This window comes from Corvus moneduloides, chromosome 17 (genome assembly GCF_009650955.1).
Source record: "Corvus moneduloides isolate bCorMon1 chromosome 17, bCorMon1.pri, whole genome shotgun sequence".
NCBI lineage: Eukaryota > Metazoa > Chordata > Aves > Passeriformes > Corvidae > Corvus > Corvus moneduloides.
The window spans coordinates 2,422,555-2,442,965 of NC_045492.1; the positions used below are offsets into that span (position 1 = coordinate 2,422,555).

The 20,411-nt window shown below is 49.6% G+C and overlaps 1 long non-coding RNA gene across 1 annotated transcript; it reads right to left on the bottom strand.

The window, feature by feature from the left end:
• Positions 1-10,630: 10,630 nt before the first annotated feature.
• Positions 10,631-19,458, bottom strand: LOC116452742. The gene is made up of 3 exons (XR_004243588.1): positions 19,410-19,458; positions 15,530-15,534; positions 10,631-10,681 (listed from the first exon to the last, which is right to left on the bottom strand). It is a non-coding gene; the product is annotated as an uncharacterized LOC116452742 (long non-coding RNA).
• Positions 19,459-20,411: the final 953 nt, after the last annotated feature.

Sequence of the window (20,411 nt, forward strand, 5' to 3'; positions counted from 1 at the left end):
ATGAGCCCAATCAACACTTGGCCTCATGACTCATGACCCCATTGTGAGATGCTCCACCCAGAGGGAGGAACCAAGCATCCCATCGTGGATATAATCTGAGATTCTGAACACCAGAGACAACCTTTCCACTGCATTTCCAGAGGACAGGAGCTACACAGCCACCACTGGACCTTCTGAGGAAGAGCAGACCCTTTTTTCTACAGGATCACCGCTTCAGAGGACTGCAGCCACCATTCTGCTGGACTGTTACCACCACCCTGATTAACAGGGTGTCAGGTTGTATCCTGACTCTGTCGGCTTGAAACAGTGTTTTCTTTTAGTTTTTCCTTTTCTTTAATTTCCCCATTAAATTGTTATTCTGACTTGGTGCCTCCCACTGGTTTGTCTTCAAACTAGTACACCACCCCTTCTCCCTCCCAGAAACTGCCTGGCTCCACTGTGGTTTGTTTGCCCACTTCTCTGGTGAGGAACCTATACAAATAATCAACAGCCAGGCAGATTGGTGCTTTGCAGCCAGTACAAACTCTCTTTTTAGGCTGTTAGCAAGAACCCCCAAAGCCTCATGCCTTACTTTTGTCTTCTGTAGATACCACTTGTCATGGAATGGGCCTTTCATCTCAATAGGACTTTTAACTTCAAATGTGTCAGATCTTTAAAGAACTGGAAATCAGTAACAGGCAGGGAGAAACTTTATTCTAATTTGTTAGATGTGAGAGAAAAAGGAGGATGTAGCCATTTCAATGAGCACAGGCTGTGTTTGGATGGAGGCTCCTGTTCCTAAAAGATCGCTGGGTTCTTTCTTCCCAAAGGTTCTCTGAGGCCCTGGCACAGGGTGCCCAGAGCAGCTGTGGCTGCCCCATACCTGGAAGTGTTCCAGGCAAGGTTGGATGGGGCTTGCAGCAGCCTGGGCTAGTGGAAGGTGTCCCTGCCCATGGGACAGGTCCTTTCCACCCCACGCCATCCTGGCACTCCCACTGCTGTGATCCACTCTTAAATCCAGCCTGGTCACAGAGACTCCTGCTAAGGAGGCACAGCCAGGCTGTGCTGTATCAATGCCACCAGGTGTGTTTGAACCTTCCACAGTTTTGCTGTTGATATTCCACACTGAACTGCGACAAGCAGCCTGGAGTGAGAGGCTGTCCCAATGGATAGAGCTGCTGCTCCAGCTAACGAGGCTGGAGTCATTAACAGCCATGGGGAAGTAACAGTCACGATGCAAAGGAAGCTCCTCCTTGTGCCTGCTCCGAAGACCAACTTCTAAAGTGGTTTTGTGGCTGTTGTTTGTTTACCCAAAGCTGAGAAGGCTCTTTGCTGCAGCCATATGCCGTATGGAATTAAGGATCCTTAATCAAAAACCAGAAGGAAGTTATTATTTCCTGCTTTGTTCTGAAGTTGAAGTGAAGAGGCATCTTAGGCACAAGCTGAAGAGCCAACTCCAGCTCTGGTGTTCTTTCAGCTTTACCAAAATTGGCCCAGCACGGTGCCTGGCTCATGCTGGGGAATCCCAAATGCTGTCAGGGTATTTATCTGAGGAACAGTCTCCTTTTGGAGAGAGTCAGTTCTGAATATGGGCAGAGATTTTGCTGTCGTGTGTTAGACCCTGATGAGTTAGAGCTGTGCTGAGCTAGGGGATAAAAAGAATGACAGGAAATAAAGATATTTTTTGAATTTTCTTCACTCTGAAAGATTTGGGCATTGAATACAGAGCCCCTGCACTAGAATGTAACTGAAGGTATTTAACTCCTGGCTCTTTCCACTCTCACAGGCAAGGGAGTTATTACTCTGCAGAGTCTTTCTCTACTTAGTACTCTGTTTGAAGTCACATCACCTGGAGTCAAGAGAATGTCTCAGTTTTCATTTTTGTAGTATTTTACTCTCTGTCATTGCACAGAATGCTTGAAATATAGCAGTAAGTGGAGGTTAGGAGGAGAGTAGGCAAATAAAAACCTGACTGCCAATGGATGCTAAGAAGGACCCAAAGCATATTGTAATTTTTAAATCACTCCTCATTTGAAGGGGAGAATCAACTGATTCATGATTTTCGGATGCTCAGGACTGGCAAAAGCATCATTAATCTCTTGTCTCCTTTGTGCCTCTGCAAAATTGTGTTAATAAGGCAGCATTTACCCATTGCAGAGTGTGAGTGCTTTGTGCATTTGTGTAGGGCCTGATGGAGAAGGGTCCTCACAGCCTTCAATTAGGCCTTAATACAACATAAATGACAAACCTGGTTGTTATTGCCAGTTCCAGGCTGCTCTTCAGTGACAGAAACACGAGTGAACACCTATACTCCAGGGCAGCAAACAACCACGTTTTAGACTCTATGAGGGAGTCATTTTAATAAGTCAAGTTTCTCAAAGCAAAATTATCATGAGTGAGGAGCAAGGTGAGTGTAATTGGAGTGACGTGAAATGCAGAAAACGACTTAATTTTCTCCTGTGAGGTCTGGGGAAGGTCACAGAGAGGCAACACAGATCGTGGTAGGGGATGGAAAATGCTGTAAATATTGAAATGGCTTCCAGAAATCCCTGATTTATTCCAGAACACTAAAGTGTTCTGGCTTTGGAGTGGCAGCAACGTGTCTCAGCAGTTCCTGTGGTTTGAACACAAAGCACATCCCAGCTTGTGGATGGGAGTGGTTTGGGACTGTATGGAGGAGCACAGGCAATAAGGAGAGGGGGTGGGAAGGTGGCCATGGGCTATGGAGTGTTTCATTTGCAGGTTCCAGCCTGGTCTGGGTCAGTGGGATGAGCAGTCATTGCTGGCTGATGGCTCTTCAGGAACCTGTGTGAAACAAGGAGGTGGCTCCAGCCCAGTTCCCTGGTGGCCAAGTGTCCTTCCCATCAAAGCCACCTCCTGCACTGGCAGCCCCTGGCTGGGGAGGGACATCCCTGCAGCGCAGGGAGCTGCTCTGAGGGGGTTTTTGACACCAGCAGTTTTGTGTTCCCTGCAGACAGGGCTGGTGCTGCAGCTGAGCTGCTCCAGGCACCTGAAACCAGCCCAGGTTCCTCAGCAGGGGTGGGAACACAGCACGCCCTGATTTCCCTGGAGCAGCACTTCCAGATTTCAGCTGTGGCAGATGAGTCCCCTGTTCCTGCCAGAACATCCTGGTGGTCACACGCTGAGTGCTGGCATCCTGTGACGTGTGCCAGGGCCTCCTGAGATCTGGGCACAGAGCAGCGATGGCTGTGAGGCACCAGCACCCTGCTCCCCACACTGCCCTGCAGAGGCTTCTGCTGCTCCCCAGGAGGTGGGATGAGGCTTTCCTGGAGAAGTCTGGCTCTCTCCTAACTGGCTGCATCTCTCTTGAGGAGTCGGCACACGGTGTCACAGATGTTTGATGGCTTGTGCAGGACACACTCTGTGAGCCACAGAGCAGGGGAGGGGAGAACATCTGGCTGTGGGGACGCTTGGAGACTGTGTTTGGGGCTAGGCATGAGGGTGGTGGGCAGAGGGAGATGGCCATCATGGTTTGGTCAGTCAGGACCTGCAGCTGAGAACCCAAATTGCTCCCTTTCCCCTGGACCATCTCTGTGAGTGTTTCTCTCCAGTCTAATTTAGCAGCTCCATGGAAACACTTCCCCCAAGTCCTTCAGTGCCTGCTGTGTCTATAGAGTGCCTGGGACTCCAAGAATCGTGGTGTGCCCAGGCCATGGGCTGAGCAGGCTGATGAAAGGGTTTGGAATTGGGCCACTCACCCTCCTGGTGCCAAAATCCTCTTATGAAGCGCAACCCCTACAAATGCAGCCCTCAGATCCCTCTGACCAGGTCCATCCTTCCATGCTGATGCACCTCTGGACCTTCCAAAGCTGAACCTGCCTTTGGTGTCTGAGACACAGAGAGGTCAGCTGGGAAACACCTCTGAGCTTTCCCTCTGCACACTGCACTGAAATCTGCACTGTGGGAGATTTTGGAGAGCTGCCAGAGTGAAAGAAATTGTAAACAGATTTTTGGTTGCCAGTTCAGAGGAATTTCAGAGGCACCCAGACAACCAGAGCTCCTTGTTCTCTGTGTCACACGTGTGTCACCTTGGTCCCTGCACTTGGTGAGCATGTGAGTGTGAGAGAGCATCAAACCAAATATTTCCCTAAGATTACACATTGAATTTTATTACCCTAAATTTCCCTAGAAGGACACTCATCCCTAGGAAAAATTCCTTGCTCACAATGTTAAATTCATGTGGCTCCAGTGAGAGAATAACAAGGCACTTGACATCTCCCAGTTTCAGGATAACTTTGGAGCATCTGTTGTCACTCATTTAATTTCTCTGTCCCAGAGGGGACCCAGCCAAATGGCCAAGCTTGCCTGTGCTCAGGGCTGACATGATGGGATCTGAAGAGGAGTTGTGTGCGAGTTCTGTGCTGCTGCTGAAGTTGGATTCATTAGGCAGTTTCCCCCCAGAGTTTTCAGAAAGTTTCTGCTGTGTTTGAAGGATAATTGCCATCCCTTGGTCTCAGGGGAGGGAGAAACAAAGGACTTTGTGTTCCCCTTTTGATTCAAACTCAAAGAGTGACAGAGGCACGAAAAAATAGCAGGTCCAGGGAATTCTTCAGTAGCACATTAATGGCTCTGCATTGGAAATAATGTGTGGGGTACCACAGGGAGCCTGCCTGGGGACAGTGAGGACTGCCAGCTCCTCTTCTGGAAAAAATGTCCCTGTGCTTGTACCTCTCTGAGGAATCAGGGAATGCGTGACTGGCAGCCAAGCTTTCCAGAGCAATGGTTTTGAAGGTATTTCTCTGTGTACTGCCAGAGATTTATACACCTGAATGCCTCTGGCATCCTCCTGCCATCACCTCCCTCTCCCTCAGCCTGCACAGCCCCAGGTGTTGGGCTCAGTCCACACCTAGCAAGGATAAATGACCTGCAAAGGTTAGGAAACACCCAGAGAAAGCCCATTTTAATTTTGCACTGGCGTGTTTCTCTCACTCTTCATCAGGCCAGTGCCTTGATTCCACTGATGGGATCTCTGCTGTGGCATCTTGGTCCTTCCAGCTGTGCCTCCCTTCCAGCTGCAGTCCTGGAGGAGCAGGGATCCTCCCCATCCGTGTGAGTTGTGCAGAGGGGCCCAGCTGTGCCCTCTCTTCCCAAAGCCTCACACGAGCCATTTCCAGTCCTGGGGCTCCCTCTGCTCCAAATCTCCAGCTCTTCCAACCTCACCTTTCCCAGTCCTTGGTTTGTGCAGGGAGTGAGCTGCTCCCGGGTTATCCCGTGGTTGCTGCCCAGCTGGGAGCACTCCCAGGTTATCCAGGTGCTGGGGGTGTGTGCACATCCCCCTTTCATGCCCAAAAGCTCTGCTGCCTTTTAAATGAAGCCAGTGTGAAGCTGTGCGTTCTGCAGCTTGGTGCTCTCCCAAGGAGATGCTCACAGGCCTGCTGCCAAACACAAGCAATGGGTAATTGAATGTATTTCCAGCTCTGGATCATGACAAACCCAAAATGAAAAGAATGGAAGAACCTTACACACTCCAGTAATTAAAAAGACCAGTAGAAGTCCCTGGAGAAGGATGATTTAGGTGCCTAAAGAGTTGTTTTTCTCTTCTTACCATTATCATAAATACTTTCCATTTCATTCCATTTGAGAATTCCATCATGATTATTTTATTATGACACTCTAACAAGATTCAATAACTAGCTTTTTTTTTTTTTAAAAAAAAAAAAAAAGGTGAGAATTTTGCCATAATCCTTTCATGACTAACACAGAAATTGTCTCCAGTACAACTTCAAACGCGTCAAAGATGTGTTTTGGTGCTAGAGTGTATTTTGCATAATGGATCTCTTAAGCAGTGCAAGTGACACTGGATCACGTAAGAATGGCTTTAATGGCAAATATTATGGATTTCTCTAAAATATTTAAAGGCACTAAACATTCTGTGGTTTAAATCCTGCTTCCAGTAAGCAACTGTTCATAATTAAATATTCCAATCTGTGTTTAGTGCATCCCTTGGGGCTGTTCAGTGTCTGCTGCTGAATTACATCCATGGGCAGTGTGGGACAGACCTGCACGTGTTCCCTGAGCAGCCCAACTCCCTCTGTTCCTAGAGATCCCATCTGCCTCCAACACCCTACCAGGGACCAGCCTGGAGAGAGGAGAGGAGGTTGATGGCTAATCCGTCACATCTCAATTTCTCACTTGAAAATTCCATTTTACCACATAAGAAGGTGGTGATGCCCCATGGGATTGTGGATGCTCTGGAGAAAGGTGTAGGTGATGAAAACTTGTAATGAAAGATGGAGAACTTCACCATTTGGAGTTTCTGCTTGGAGCAGAAAAGCACTGATATTACCGCAGGCCTGGGCCCTAGGGTATATCACCGTGTCCCACAGCCATAGGGAGGAGGAGGAGAGAAGATCCAGCAGGCAGGAATTGTGCAGCAAGATTGGTTAATTATTTTACAAACTCTTTTATAGACTTTTTTCTTCATAGTCTAATTGGACAAGGATCAGCCACCCCTTGGGGGTGATTGGCTAAAATCCTAAAACATCCATTGTCAAAATATTTTCCTACTGTACCATAAACAAGACTTTTCAAGGCTGCAGGTGTTTGGTTGTTTACATAACTCTGCTGCCTCTTCTGTGAGAGAGAAAAGTCTCTCATGGACTTAGAAAACACCAAGAAAATCCTTGCTAGCAGCATTTTTGTATCTACACACTGAAACCACTTTTTTTTCCCCCTAAAAACCTGGCCTGAAACCTAAATATTTTCTTTTGGTTCCCGTGGTCCTTTAAAGGGGCTTGTGAGAGAAGCTGCTTTTCTCCCCAGCTGAACCCTGAACACCCATATCCCTCATCCAAAGCACGAGACCCAAGGAGATCTGTGCTGGAAGTTGTTCGAAGTTCCATTGGAGCAGCTGCCTTGGGTCCTCGGGGGAACTGCAGGATCCAGGTGAAAACAAAGTTCAAAGCCTTCAGCTGCCCCTTGCTGTCCATTCCTCAAAGCAAATCCCTGTTTGTGCTGCATCCAGCCTGAATAATGAATCCTGGGGCCCCTCAGCCTTCCCTGCAGGCAGTGCAGGGGAGCTGATGTGAGCAGGGGAGGCTCTGGGAGCCAAACGCACACTTGACCCCGCACAGAAAAATTGGGGAGGATTCCCTAAACCCCAGCACAAGCCACAGCCCCGTTCCCCTCCTCTGGGAGTCCAGGAGCCCTGGAAGGAGCTCCCAGAGCACACCTGGCAGAGCCACACCTGCAGGAGCTGCTCAACCACGCAGCCCTCACGCTTCTTCCAGAGCTTTTTCTGCTCCTCTTAATTCATGGGAATTAATGGGAATGTGTTCCAACTGCAGGGGTGTCAAAACAGCTCATTCCAACATCAAATGCCTGCATTTTCCTGCTTAAAATAGACATTCGAGGCAAGCACGCTGCAGATTTGAAAAGCCAACAGCTCATCCTCCTTCTCCTTCCCCAGGCAAGGAGTCCATGGGGAGATGGTTTCATCCATAGCAGCAACTTCCAGAGCTTCGGGATTCATGGAATGTCCTGAGCTGGGAGGGACTCACAGGATCACCCAGCCCAGCTCCTGGCCCTGCACAGACACCCCAACAACCCCACCCTGGGCATCCCTGGCAGCGCTGTCCAAACGCTCCTGGAGCTCTGGCAGCCTCGGGGCCGTGCCCATTCCCTGGGGAGCCCGTTCCAATCCCACAGGAATGTCACACCTGGGAAGCATGGCTGCTCCCTGAGCCAGGCAAGGCTCCTGAGCTCTGCTCCTCAGGGTTGCACCCTCCAGGCTCAGCCCATCTCTTTCCCTGCTCCTCCAGCACTTTCTTCCAGGCAGCCCCTGGCCCAGCACCACACCCAGGAGAAGGCACACAGGAATCTCGCACCATTCCCAGCAAAAAATCACAGCAAAACAGGAACAAACAACAGGGATGTGCCCTTGTCACAGCGGATAATTTCAAAGGCTTCGTGTTCAGCTCTGATTCGGAAGGAAGCCAAGTTGGAGGACGCTGAAATCCCCTGTGAGTTTGGACTCCCAAGCTCTGCTCAGCCCCAGGGCTGCACAGCACACACAGAACACGCAGGAATTTTAAAATGCAGTCACTCATCCCTCACATTAAAGCTGCTTTTCCTGCCTGCTTCTCCCTTGCATCTGCAAGGATTTCCCTCTGGTTTCACAGGACAAATAAAGAATTAATTTCTGATGGCTAAAATCTAGCAGAGCCTTCCTTTCCCTCCTGTTCAGACCTGCTCTTTTCTTTTCTCCAGCTTTTGCACTTTCTGTGCAAATTTTCTTAGGATTTTAAAGATTTTTTTTAAAAAATATTTTTAACTGATGACCAAGATTCCCCAGGGAAGCTGAATCCATAGGGCAAATGAGCCAAAGTAGAAACCACCCTTGTCTCCAGCACAGTGACAGCAGCTGTGAATTTGGCTACCACTGGTACTGCACCAAGGCTTGACTTTCACAGAATCAGGCATATTTGTAGCAGGTATTGCAATGTATAATGATAATTATTGTGCATTTCAGATAATGATGTTGTTTCTATCAATCTCAGTTTATATCAGACTCCCCAGGGTGAGTGCCCACAGTCAGACCCTGTCACGGGTCTGAAGGGACACGTGGGAGAGGGAAAGGAGAGTGTGAAAATCGACGGGAAAACAAAAGGATGGGAAGAAGAAGGATCATAGAAGCAAAGATCCACAGAAAGGGTTGGGTTGGAAGGGACCTTAAAGTTCATCTCATTCCACCCCCTGCCATGGGCAGGGACACCTTCCACCATCCCAGGCTGCTCCAAGCCCCGTCCAACCTGGCCTTGGACACTGCCAGGGATCCAGGGGCAGCCACAGCTGCTCTGGGCAACCTGTGCCAGGGCCTCCCCACCCTCACAGGGAAGGATTTTTTCCTAATATCCCGTCTAAACTAGCCCTCCTTCATCTTGAGGCCACTCCCCCTTGTCCTGTCACTCCATCCTTTGTCCAAAGTCCTTCTCCAGCTCTCTTGGAGCCCCTCTAGGCACTGGAAGGGGCTCTCAGGTCTCCCTGGGGTTTCTTTTCTCCAGGCTGCACACCCCAGTGGAACCTGTGAGAGGGATCCTCCTCAGGGGCTGGGAGCAGCCAGAAGAACAAGGCGCAAACACAGTCCAGGCAAAGGCTGGGGAGAATCCTTCAGCATTCCCAGGTGTTGGATGTTCCTGTTCTGCCTCACTGAGTGTCTCCAGCAGTGTCCACCACGCTGGGACAGAGGGAATGAGGAGGAGCCGTTTGTACGTGCAGTGAGGGCAGAGGTTAAACTTCAAACAGCTCAACTGGGCAAACCCAAAAGAGGTAAATAAAAAATAAATCCTTGTCAGTCAGGCTGTGAGGCCAGCAGAGAAATTTGTCTGACTTCATTTTACATCTGTGGAGCAGAGTAATGAACGAAACAACCTTTGGGTGCTGACGAATCACAGGGGAGAGCACCCACAGAGCCTAAATTACAGCAGATGCATCCTTGGAGGCTCATGATGAGCCCCAGCTCGTCACACACGCTGGCAGGGCATTCCCAGGGGCTGGAGCTGCTCTTTGCCCTTGGACAGGGCTGTGGAGCAGCAGAGTCTCCCTTTGGAGGTGGAGCAGAAAGCCCCAAATGTGGTGAGCTCCTGCTGTCACCTCTCAGCCTGGGCCGATCCAGAGCACAACCAGTTCCATGCTGGGACACTTCCACTTCTTGTGTCACCACCAGGGGAAGGAGGAACCTTCCTGGCACGAGAATATCTCCTTAATCCTGTCTGGCCCTTGGGAAAGCGTTTGCTCCCTGCCTGGTCCTGGGGAGCAGGGGAGCCCATGGCCTTTGCCACTGGTCCCCAGCCAATGTCACCCCGCTAAAGGGGCAGGGGCAGTGGGATAACTGGAAGTGAGCTGGTGCCATAACCAGTTCTGGGAGTCACAGCCTACCCCAATCCAGGTATCCAGGGGTCCCTGGGAGGACAGAGAACCCCTGAGAGCAGCAGGATTGGCCTGGGGACAAGTGATGGAGTGGCCTTGGGTTGGGCCATGCAGATAGCACTGACAGCTTGTTCACACCCTGGCACATTTATTGAAAAGCCTTAAAAATAAAAATCTTCATTTTCTATATATTTATCAATTCTCAAAGCACCTCCTCTGTGAAGCTTTTGAGCCATTCAGAGTTGACCTTCTTGGGAGTCACCAAAAATTAAAATTCCAGGTTGAAGGTTGTATTCACTGTACCCTGGGTATAAAAAATCTGAGTTCTGATGTGTCCCAGGGCTGCTCACCACCTGTGGGAAGTGCAGACATGATCCCAAGAGAGGGCTTATTCAGAGGTGCTTATCTCACTTCCTCAGTGTTCCTCGGCTGAAATTCTTTAAAGTATCTGATTTTTCTCTTGTCATTTTTTTGGCTCATAAAATTGGATTAAATTCTGCCTTCACTGCGTGTACCTCTCTGGAAAATATCTGTCCACGTACCACTCAGCAGTGAAAGCTGAGCTGGCTTCTCAGCTTCCAGCCTGTCTGTGTTGTCTCTCACATGCTTGGGATTTACCACACAAATAGCACAGAATCCCAGAGTGGTTTGTGTTGGAGGGACCTTAAAGCTCATTCCACCCCCTGCCATGGGCAGGGACACCTTCCACTATCCCAGGCTGCTCCAAGCCCCGTCCAGCCTGGCCTTGGACACTTCCAGGGATCCAGGGGCAGCCACAGCTGCTCTGGGCACCCTGTGCCAGGGCCTGCCCACCCTCACAGGATGGATTTCTTCCCGATATCCCATCCAAGCCTAATATCTTTTGAAATGGCGAAGGTGAGTGCTCAGTGTGATGAGCAAGGTGTGTTCCTCACAGCAGCCAAAGACGTGTTCCTCACACCAGCTCCAGCACTACTTGGGATCTCGGAGAGGAGCCCATTCTCTGCTGGTGTTCCCATGTCCTTCCCAGGTCCCAAAACAGTGACATGAGAGGTGGCATCTTGTTCTGCATGGGTGGGAGGAGCTGCAGCCTGGTGTCTGTACCCTGGTGCCCACAGGGACAGAGGGAGCACAGCATTTGGGGGGCACACACACCCTACAGAGAGCTCACACACCCTACAGAGAGCACACACACCCTACACAGTGCACACACCCTACAGAGAGCTCACACACCCTACAGAGTGCTCACACACCCTACAGAGAGCTCACACACCCTACACAGTGCTCACACACCCTACAGAGTGCACACACACCCTACACAGTGCTCACACACCCTACAGAGTGCTCATACACCCTACACAGTGCTCACACACCCTACAGAGAGCACACACACCCTACAGAGTGCATATACACCCTACACAGTGCACACACACCCTACAGAGAGCACACACACCCTACACAGTGCTCACACACCCTACACAGTGCACACACACCCTACACAGTGCTCACACACCCTACAGAGAGCTCACACACCCTACAGAGAGCACACACACCCTACACAGTGCACACACCCTACAGAGAGCTCACACACCCTACAGAGAGCACACACACCCTACACAGTGCACACACCCTACAGAGAGCTCACACACCCTACAGAGAGCACACACACCCTACACAGTGCACACACCCTACAGAGAGCTCACACACCCTACAGAGAGCACACACACCCTACAGAGTGCATATACACCCTACAGAGTGCTCACACACCCTACAGAGAGCACACACACCCTACACAGTGCTCACACACCCTACACAGTGCTCACACACCCTACAGAGAGCACACACACCCTACACAGTGCTCACACACCCTACAGAGAGCACACACACCCTACACAGTGCTCACACACCCTACACAGTGCACACACACCCTACAGAGCACACACACCCTACAGAGTGCACACACACCCTACAGAGTGCTCACACACCCTACAGAGAGCTCACACACCCTACAGAGAGCACACACACCCTACACAGTGCTCACACACCCTACAGAGTGCACACACACCCTACAGAGAGCTCACACACCCTACAGAGTGCTCACACACCCTACAGAGAGCACACACACCCTACAGAGTGCTCACACACCCTACACAGTGCTCACACACCCTACAGAGTGCACACACACCCTACAGAGAGCTCACACACCCTACAGAGTGCTCACACACCCTACAGAGAGCTCACACACCCTACAGAGAGCACACACACCCTACACAGTGCTCGCACCCCTTCGTGCAGCGGGGCCATCCAAAGCCTGGGCAGCAGGAGAGTGCTCAGCTCCCGGAAGGGTTGGAGCGCTGGAATGAGTTCCTGGCAGGTGAATTAAGAGCAGGGAGGAGCTGATGGGATCTGCATTGCAACCAGGAGATGTAGCGAGCGTGTGCTGTTGTTATTTATGTGCTCTGATTGCACCAGGCAGGGTGGGGGAAAGGCAGGGAGATCGCTCAGGATCCGAGCAGACTATTCCAGCAGGAAGGAGCCACCGGCTGCTGGCCCTGCCTGGCACAGCCTGGGCACACAGCTCAGGGATGTGCCCTCCTGCAAGTGCCCCTGTCCCCCTCTGCAGACCCCTCCCCACATCACTGGGCCTCCCAGGCTTTCCTGCTTTTCCCACAGGGCTGTACAGCTCCAGGCCTGCTGGTTTGGAGCTTTTCCCATGCAATCACCTTTCCCCAGGTGTGCTCGAACTCCTAAGGCGATCTGACTGCGTTTCAGCGCTGCTGGTGCCTCCCAGCTGTCCCGTTGGTATGCTGGCAGTGCATCCCCCCTGTTTGCCTTATTTATAATTTAACCCATGCCAAAGGGTTCTTTTCATCAATGTAAAAAATGGACGCTTATAGAAATGCATAGGTTTTAAAGTGCTCAGCAGTTGGAGTTGTTATAAGAACTAGCCCAGGGAATAAATGGCTCCTTCTCCCATTAGGCTCAAAGGCCATTTCCATACGGGCTGCACAGGGAATGGGATTCATTCCTGCTCCCACCACACACAACTGTTTCTCTGCTCTTCCTTCAAGCTTCAAGGTCTCCCTAAATGCTGTATTACCACTGTTGAAACTCCACAGTTTGGAATGTGCTCAGAGGAAATCTGGCGTGTTACATTTAAGTACCAATTGCTTCTGTTATAATGGCATTAATCTTTGCCTTTTTGCTATGTCTGAGCCAGGATAATGAAAGGAGATTCCCCTCTTTCTCAGCCACTGGATCCTGTGAGACGAAAACAGAGCTTGGGAGCTGCAGGCAAAGCTGGTTCCCTGCTGTTTCTGAATGCCCTGTCCCCCACCAGCCAGGCATGGAAAAGACAAGGTGGCCTGTGCCCGCATGGATGGAATCTCCAGGATTGCTGCCTGGCTGTGCCAGGCTGTCCCTGAGCTCCCCTCCTGTCCCACACTCCACACTCCTGACCTGCCGTGAGCTCCCAGCACCGAGGGAGGTTGGGCTGTGAGGAAGGTGCTGGAAAGGCACAGCCCATGGCCAAAGGCTGCCTCTGCCAGGATTACTGGTGGTGATGGAGGCTGGGAATTGGGCCAGGACACCCTGGTGCTGGTATTGTACAACACAGAGCTCTCAGCAACTTCCATCTGCAGAGCATCAAGCAGGGCTGATCCTGTGCCTTTAATGTCTATCACTCATGTCTCCACTGCTGAGCTTCCCTTGGGAATTTTACTTTGGATTTCACCCCACAGTCCACGTGCTCTCCAGACAGAACCTCTTAAAATACAGTCCAAGGCAGCTCACCTGGCAGAAAGGGTGACGTAACACTGCAACAGAAAATGCTAATGAGTTCCAAATTGTGTCAGGAAAATCAATGCTCATCCTCCAGAAGGTTTTTATTGGATAACTTTCTTCTTGACTTGGTTATTGTTCCAGAATCCTACAAAATGAGAGGGAAAGAGGAAAGTAAGCAAGTGCAGTGCATGACAAACAAGCTGATTCTTAAGTCCAACATAAAACTTGAGGGTTTAGAACAGGCTTTAAATATTGGAGATTATAAACTGAGAAGATGGAAAGCAGACACAGTAAAACAGGAGAGAGAACACAGGAAAGATCTGCTTTTAGCAGGTTTTTGTTGCACAAATATTTTTGTTAAACTAAAGCCAGTCCTTCATCCTTCCAAGTTTCTGGTGGAGAAGGACACTTCCCAAAAGCCTCAGGAACCAAACCTCACCAGCAGGAGCTCAGTGGGCCTGGAGCTCATGGCTCAGGAGTGGCTCTTCCCCTTCTCAGGGGTGGTGGGACTTGCAGCCCTTCAGCATTTGTGTTCTCTCTGCTCTCCCAATTTTGTGGAGGGCAGGACCAAGGAGCAGGGATCTCTTCCATCCTTTGATCATTTCAGCCGTGGAAGAATTTCCCTCAGTCCATATGGGGAGACCTTTATGATGCTTCAGTGTCAGTGCAGGGATTTCTCTCCCTGGTCCCAGGAGGACCCACAGGTGCTTTAAGCATGTTTGAACCACATGCAGGGACACATCTCAGCCTTTTCCAAAGTGATCTCCCACCTTTCCACCATGTCCTTAAACATCAGTGGATTCTGCGCTGGAAGGAAAGTGAGGGGTAAGGCTGTCCTGTATTGTTTCTTTTAAAGGTTGTGCTTTTGCAGCTTCTCCTCCACCAGAAACTTTTCTGACGTGCTTTAAACCTTAATTTCTTTCCAAGATTTTTTTTCTCTGAGGTAGTTTGCTTGGCTTCTTCTCTCATAGGTGGGCAGCCCCGTAACAGATGACAAGAGTGCCCTGAACAGCCACGTCTGCTCCCTCCAATTGTCACAAGCAATGAGCAACCTCCTGAATTAGCAGCTCCATCAGCATCAGAATGAGGTGCTACAAACCCCATTAGATTACTCACGATGCACACAAGACCTGCCCCCAGTGTCATCAATATTTACCCCAACTGAGGATTGCACAGAAGTGTAAAAAGGAGAAGCCCAGCACGGAGAATCTGATGGCTGCCTTAGCTACTCACTCAATGTGCTTTTTTAACAACTCCTTCAGATCTCGTCTCACAGGAGCCCTTCACATTGACAAGTTTAACTCAGGAATGACCCCTACAACAACTCCGCTTCCAGCAGCTTCTTAAAGCCTAAGCTTAAATGAATGAGGTTCAATGAATAACATGAGCTGTGTAATGTTGCTGTCAAATCATCACAGCACAAGGCTTTAATCTGTGGTCAGATCCAAACCCTTCCAATCAAACTCCAGCCCCAAATTTGGAGGCTGCAGAAGCTTGGACTTGGCTTAGCCCTTATATTCACTTGGGCTTGACAAACACCACCATTTCTGAAACTGGGGTTAGGGGGACTCAAACACAAAGGGTACCCAAAGCTGGTCCTTTGGTTTCCAGCAAAACAACTGTGGTTTGTAGAGAATTGGGATGGATTTTCCTGGGAATGGAGCAAATTATTGGAAAATCACAGAATCCCAGAGTGGTTTAGGTTGGGAAAGACCTCCAAGGTCACTGAGTTGTTAACCCAGCACTGCCAAGGCCACCACTGACCCCTGTCCCCAGGTGCCACATCCCCACAGCTTTTAAATCCCTCCAGGGATGAGGACTCCACCACTGCCCTGGGCAGCTGTGCCAAGGCTGGACAGCCCTTTCCAGTAAGAAATATTCCCGAATGTCCAATCTAAACCTCCCCTGGCCCAGCCTGAGGCCGTTCCCTCTCCTCCTGTCCCTGTTCCCTGGCAGCAGAGCCCGACCCCACCCCCGGCTGCCCCCTCCTGTCAGGGACTTGTGCAGAGCCACAAGGTCCCCCCTGAGCCTCCTTTGCTCCAGCCTGAGCCCCTTTCCCAGCTCCCTCAGCCGCTCCTGGGGCTCCTTCCCCAGCTCCATTCCCTTCCCTGGATGTGCTCCCGCCCCTCAGTGTCTTTCTTGTGAGGGGCCCCAAAACTGCCCCCAGGATTTGAGGTGGGGCCTCAGCAGTGCCAGGACATGTTTTTAGAAAAAAGTTTCATCTGTACAGACCAACAAAGGATCCCCTCCTTTAGCTGGGCAGGACAGTGGATCAGGGATGCCTTCCCAGCTGCTGAGGACATTGTCTAATGAAAATTTCCTCTTTTATTCTGAAGTCTCTTCATTCACTTTTGCAACAGTGGAAAATAGCTCTGATATGCACTTTTCTCAAGAGCTGAGAATTCAATAAATACATTGTATGGAAAGTCATGCAAATTGGGAGGAATATTTGATGAGGGAATAAGGACAGATGTAGTATCACAGCGCTGTTTTGGGAGACTCATACCTGGGTTGCAACATCTCTATGTAACCCACATGGAAATTCACTAGGTCTGCTGCTTCCTCAGCTGGGCTGGCAGAGGAATTTTTCAGGAGGATGAGGAAGGTTCTGGTTAAACATAAGCACCACACAAAATTCCACAGCTGAACTTTGCAGAGACACGAAATTCTAACCCTGCCTGTGGACTGAGTCTGGGAAAAGCAGCTTTGTCAATAAGCTGACTCAAATTCCCATCTCCAAACAGGTGGAGACCTTGAAGTACCACTCTGCACATGGGTCTGCCTCCTAAATTCTGTTAATCTTTTAAGTGCATTCATTTATCTGACTCATTTCTGGAAGGAGAACAAAATGTTTCTTAGCTTTATCCCTCAAAAATTTGATCTTGGGTCTCATTCAGTCATCTAACTTCTCCCAAGTGTCTGTGGAGAGAGACAGAGACTGGCATCTGCACCGTGTCGTCCACAGGATCATACACTTGAGGGATGAGTTGTCCTTCAGAGGTCCATCCATGCTTTTCATCTCTCTCATTCCTCTTCGGCAAGAAGAACTGGGGAAGATCATTCCTTCCTTCTGAGGAAATGGCTCAAGTTGCACCAGGACAGCTTCAGATTGGGCACTAGGAATATTTTTTCATGGAAAGGGTTGTAAAGCGTTGGAACAGGCTGCCCAGGGAAGTGGTGGAATCACCACCCCTGGAAGTGATCAAAAAAGCTTGTGGCTGTGGCACTTGAGGATATGGGTTAGTGGTGAACGTGGTGGTGGTGGGTTGATGGTTGGACTCCATGATCTTAAAGGTCTTCCCTGACCTCAACCATCCTCTGATTCTGTGATTATTTTGGTCTGCTAATGATCCGTGAACAACTTGTAAATAGCCAGGGAAAAGGAGTTGGGAAATGCGGCCTAATGTCAAGAGGCTGATAAATAATAAATCTGTTAAAAATAACCACGAGGGGCAGATAAAAGTAATCATGAGGGGTCTGAATGTGCCCTTGGCAACATTTTGGGGTTTGCAGATGAGAAGAGACTGGAAGGCACAGCTCTGAGCAGTTGGTACTCCAGGGAAGGAGAGCAAAGCAGAGCAGAGCTGGTGCCCCTGGCACTGCAGACATCCAGCCCTCCTTATTTTCCAATGGCACTTTAGCAGCTTCTTCCTATAATTTACCAAAGCATCCTTTTTTTCTTCACAAAGAGAATAAAAGAATGGTAAAATAACTTTGAAAGTCAGGTTATTCCAATGCCTTTAACACCTTCCAACAGATGTTGTTCTCACCGAAAGCAGAGTTCCTTGAATTATTAATGGTTCCCAACAGCTCAGCTGGAAATAATTTAGCATTTGAAAGAGAAAAGTCACTCTCATTATTCCAAGTGCAGAAACATTTTTGGTTATTAAAAGTATTCTCCTCAAAAAAGAGAAATCTGTACAATTTGTATCTTTTCCTCCAGATGCCAGCAGGAGCACCAGATCCAGGGAAACCTTTGTGCTTGCTGAAGGTTAATTGATAAAATACGATGGAAGAGAGAGGACTCCATATTCCATTTCAAATTGAGAAGCTCTTATCTGATCTCATGGTACCTTTAACTTCACCAGATCTATTGTATTTGCAGTTGGAGATCATTACATTCCTTCTGAGGCTTAAAGCTACCAATTACTCATTGCAATCGAACTTCCCAAAGGATATTGGCCATGCTGGACAGGGCTTGGAGCAACCTGTGATAGGGAAGGTGTCCCTGCCTGTGCGAGGGGGTGGAATGGGATGAGCTTTAAGGTTTTTTCCAACTCAAACCATCCTGGGATTTATGAACTTGAACACCAGGCTGTTGGGCATTGCCCCTTGGATGGCTGCTGGGAGAAGAACATCACCCACAGCCCCTTCTCCCCTGGGAGGGCAGGACTGGGAGATGTTCTTGGGAATGTCGTGTTCTCAAAACCAACTCTGGTTTCTGGAAAAAACCAAACAGGCTGGGCCAAGCTGTGGTGGGTTTGTAGCTTGGCCTTATGGCAGAGCATCTCTGCTGGCCACACTGTGAGAGATGCAAAGAAGGGCCCATGGCTGGGTGGGACCAGAGTTGGGGCGGTTTTGCCCAAGAATTTTGCGTCCCCTGCGAAACCAGCCCATGGAGGAGATGAGTGGATGTTTGCTTAGCGCTCAGGAGGAGGCGGCCAAGACGCGCTGTGCGGGGCTGCTGCTCAGAGTGAGAGGGATAAGTCTGCTCAGCCATGAACTCAGGATGGCTTTCCCTTTCCAGCATGGATTCCTCAGGTGGGATCCAGGGTGTCCTGGGTTGCAGTGTATCCTATTACCATCCTCATGAGCTGTTGAAATCAGGTGGGGCAGTGTTTCCTTGCCTCCTCCCCCCAGACTATCTTTCTGTTAATGGCCCATCATTGTCCTGCCGAATGACTCAGAGATAACTCCCTCCGGACTATCTTCTGTTAATGAGCCTAATCAACACTTGGCCTCATGACTCATGACCCCATTGTGAGATGCTCCACCCAGAGGGAGGAACCAAGCATCCCATCCTGGATATAATCTGAGATTCTGAACACCAGAGACAACCTTTCCACTGCATTTCCAGAGGACAGGAGCTACACAGCCACCACTGGACCTTCTGAGGAAGAGCAGACCCTTTTTTCTACAGGATCACCGCTTCAGAGGACTGCAGCCACCATTCTGCTGGACTGCTACCACCACCCTGACTAACAGGGAGTCAGGTTGTATCTTGACTCTGTGAGTTTAACCCAGTGATTTCTGCCTTTATTTTTGGTTGGGTTTTTTTTCTTTCCCTTATTTTATTTTCCTATTAAATTGTTATTCTGACTTGGTGTCTCCCACTAGTTTGTTTTCAAACTAGTACACAGGGACACTCCAGGGGCACATGCCCAGGATTCCCAGAGGGAGGTGTAAGGTGACAGTGCCCTGCGACAGGCCTTGCTCCTGTGCTCCTCACAGTCCTTCCAGCTCGTGAGGCACTTTTTTACCGAATTCTGAGGTTGCATCAAAGTGAGGGGAATGAAATGCTGATTATTGTGATTACTCACCGCCATAAACAGCATCGGGCTCCTGCCCTCAGTTGCTCATTAATCAGAGAATCCCAGAATGGTTTGGGTTGGAAGAGACCTTAAAGCTCATCTCATTCCACCCCCTGCCATGGGCAGGGACACCTTCCACTATCCCAGGCTGCTCCAAGCCTCATCCAGCCTGGCCTTGGGCACTTCCAGGGATCCAGGGGCAGCCACAGCTTCTCTGGGCACCCTGTGCCAGGGCCTCCCCACCCTCACAGGAAAGGATTCCCTCCCAATATCCCATCCATCCCTGCCTTCTGGCAGTGGGAAGCCACTCCCCCTTGTCCTGGCACTCCACCCCTTGTCCCAAGTGACTCCCCATCTTTCTTACAGGTTCCCTTCAGGAAATGAATTAGGTCACCCCAAAACCTTCTCTTCTCCAGGCTGGACACCCCCAATTCCCTCAGCATTCCCCCCCAGCAGAGGTGTTCAGCCCCTCCTGGGAGTGGGGCACATCAGAGCATGAGCTGGCCGTGGGGGCAGGGGTGCAGTGGAGATAACCCAGGTGGGTGTGTGTGTCAGAGCCTTCCTCGTGCTCCAACACACTCACTGATGTACTGATCTGCTCCTGAAGGTCTCATAAGCCTTATTTCAAATGAGTAACTCAGAGTTGCACATGGCTTTCTGATGACTTTTCAGAATTATGACCCAATTTGTGCTTTCTGTAATAATCAGCACAATAAGGCAGTAAAGCTGTCGTTGCTGGATACACCAAATTTATGTTTTATCACTGAAATACAATCAATACAATAAGAAACCAATACTTTATGAGTTAGCGTTGTCTTCTCAGAGTCTTTGCAGGACTCTTTCCTCGAGTCTACTTTGGGTCTAGGGGAGGTTTATGTCCATATTAGCTCTTCCTGCAGCTGTTCCATATTAAATAAACCTCCCACTGCTGCTGAGATCTCAGCCATGCTCCACAGTAATAACAAAACAATTCCTTTACTGTTTTTTTTTTTTTGTATTCAAAGCAAAGCCATCAAATAAATCAAATTTTCTCGCAATACAACACAATTCAATGTGTTACTCTGTTGCACCTAGTGTGAGCTCCTTGCATGCACTGCAGAAGCAGCTCTGAAATGGTGAATGAGGCTTTGCATTGCTCCAGCTGCTGTCAACAACAGAGCTGCAAACGCTCCAAAATGTTTGTTATTTGACTCCCAACACTCTGTAAGAGATGCTCATAAACACGCTGTACATCCAGCGATGCACATGCTC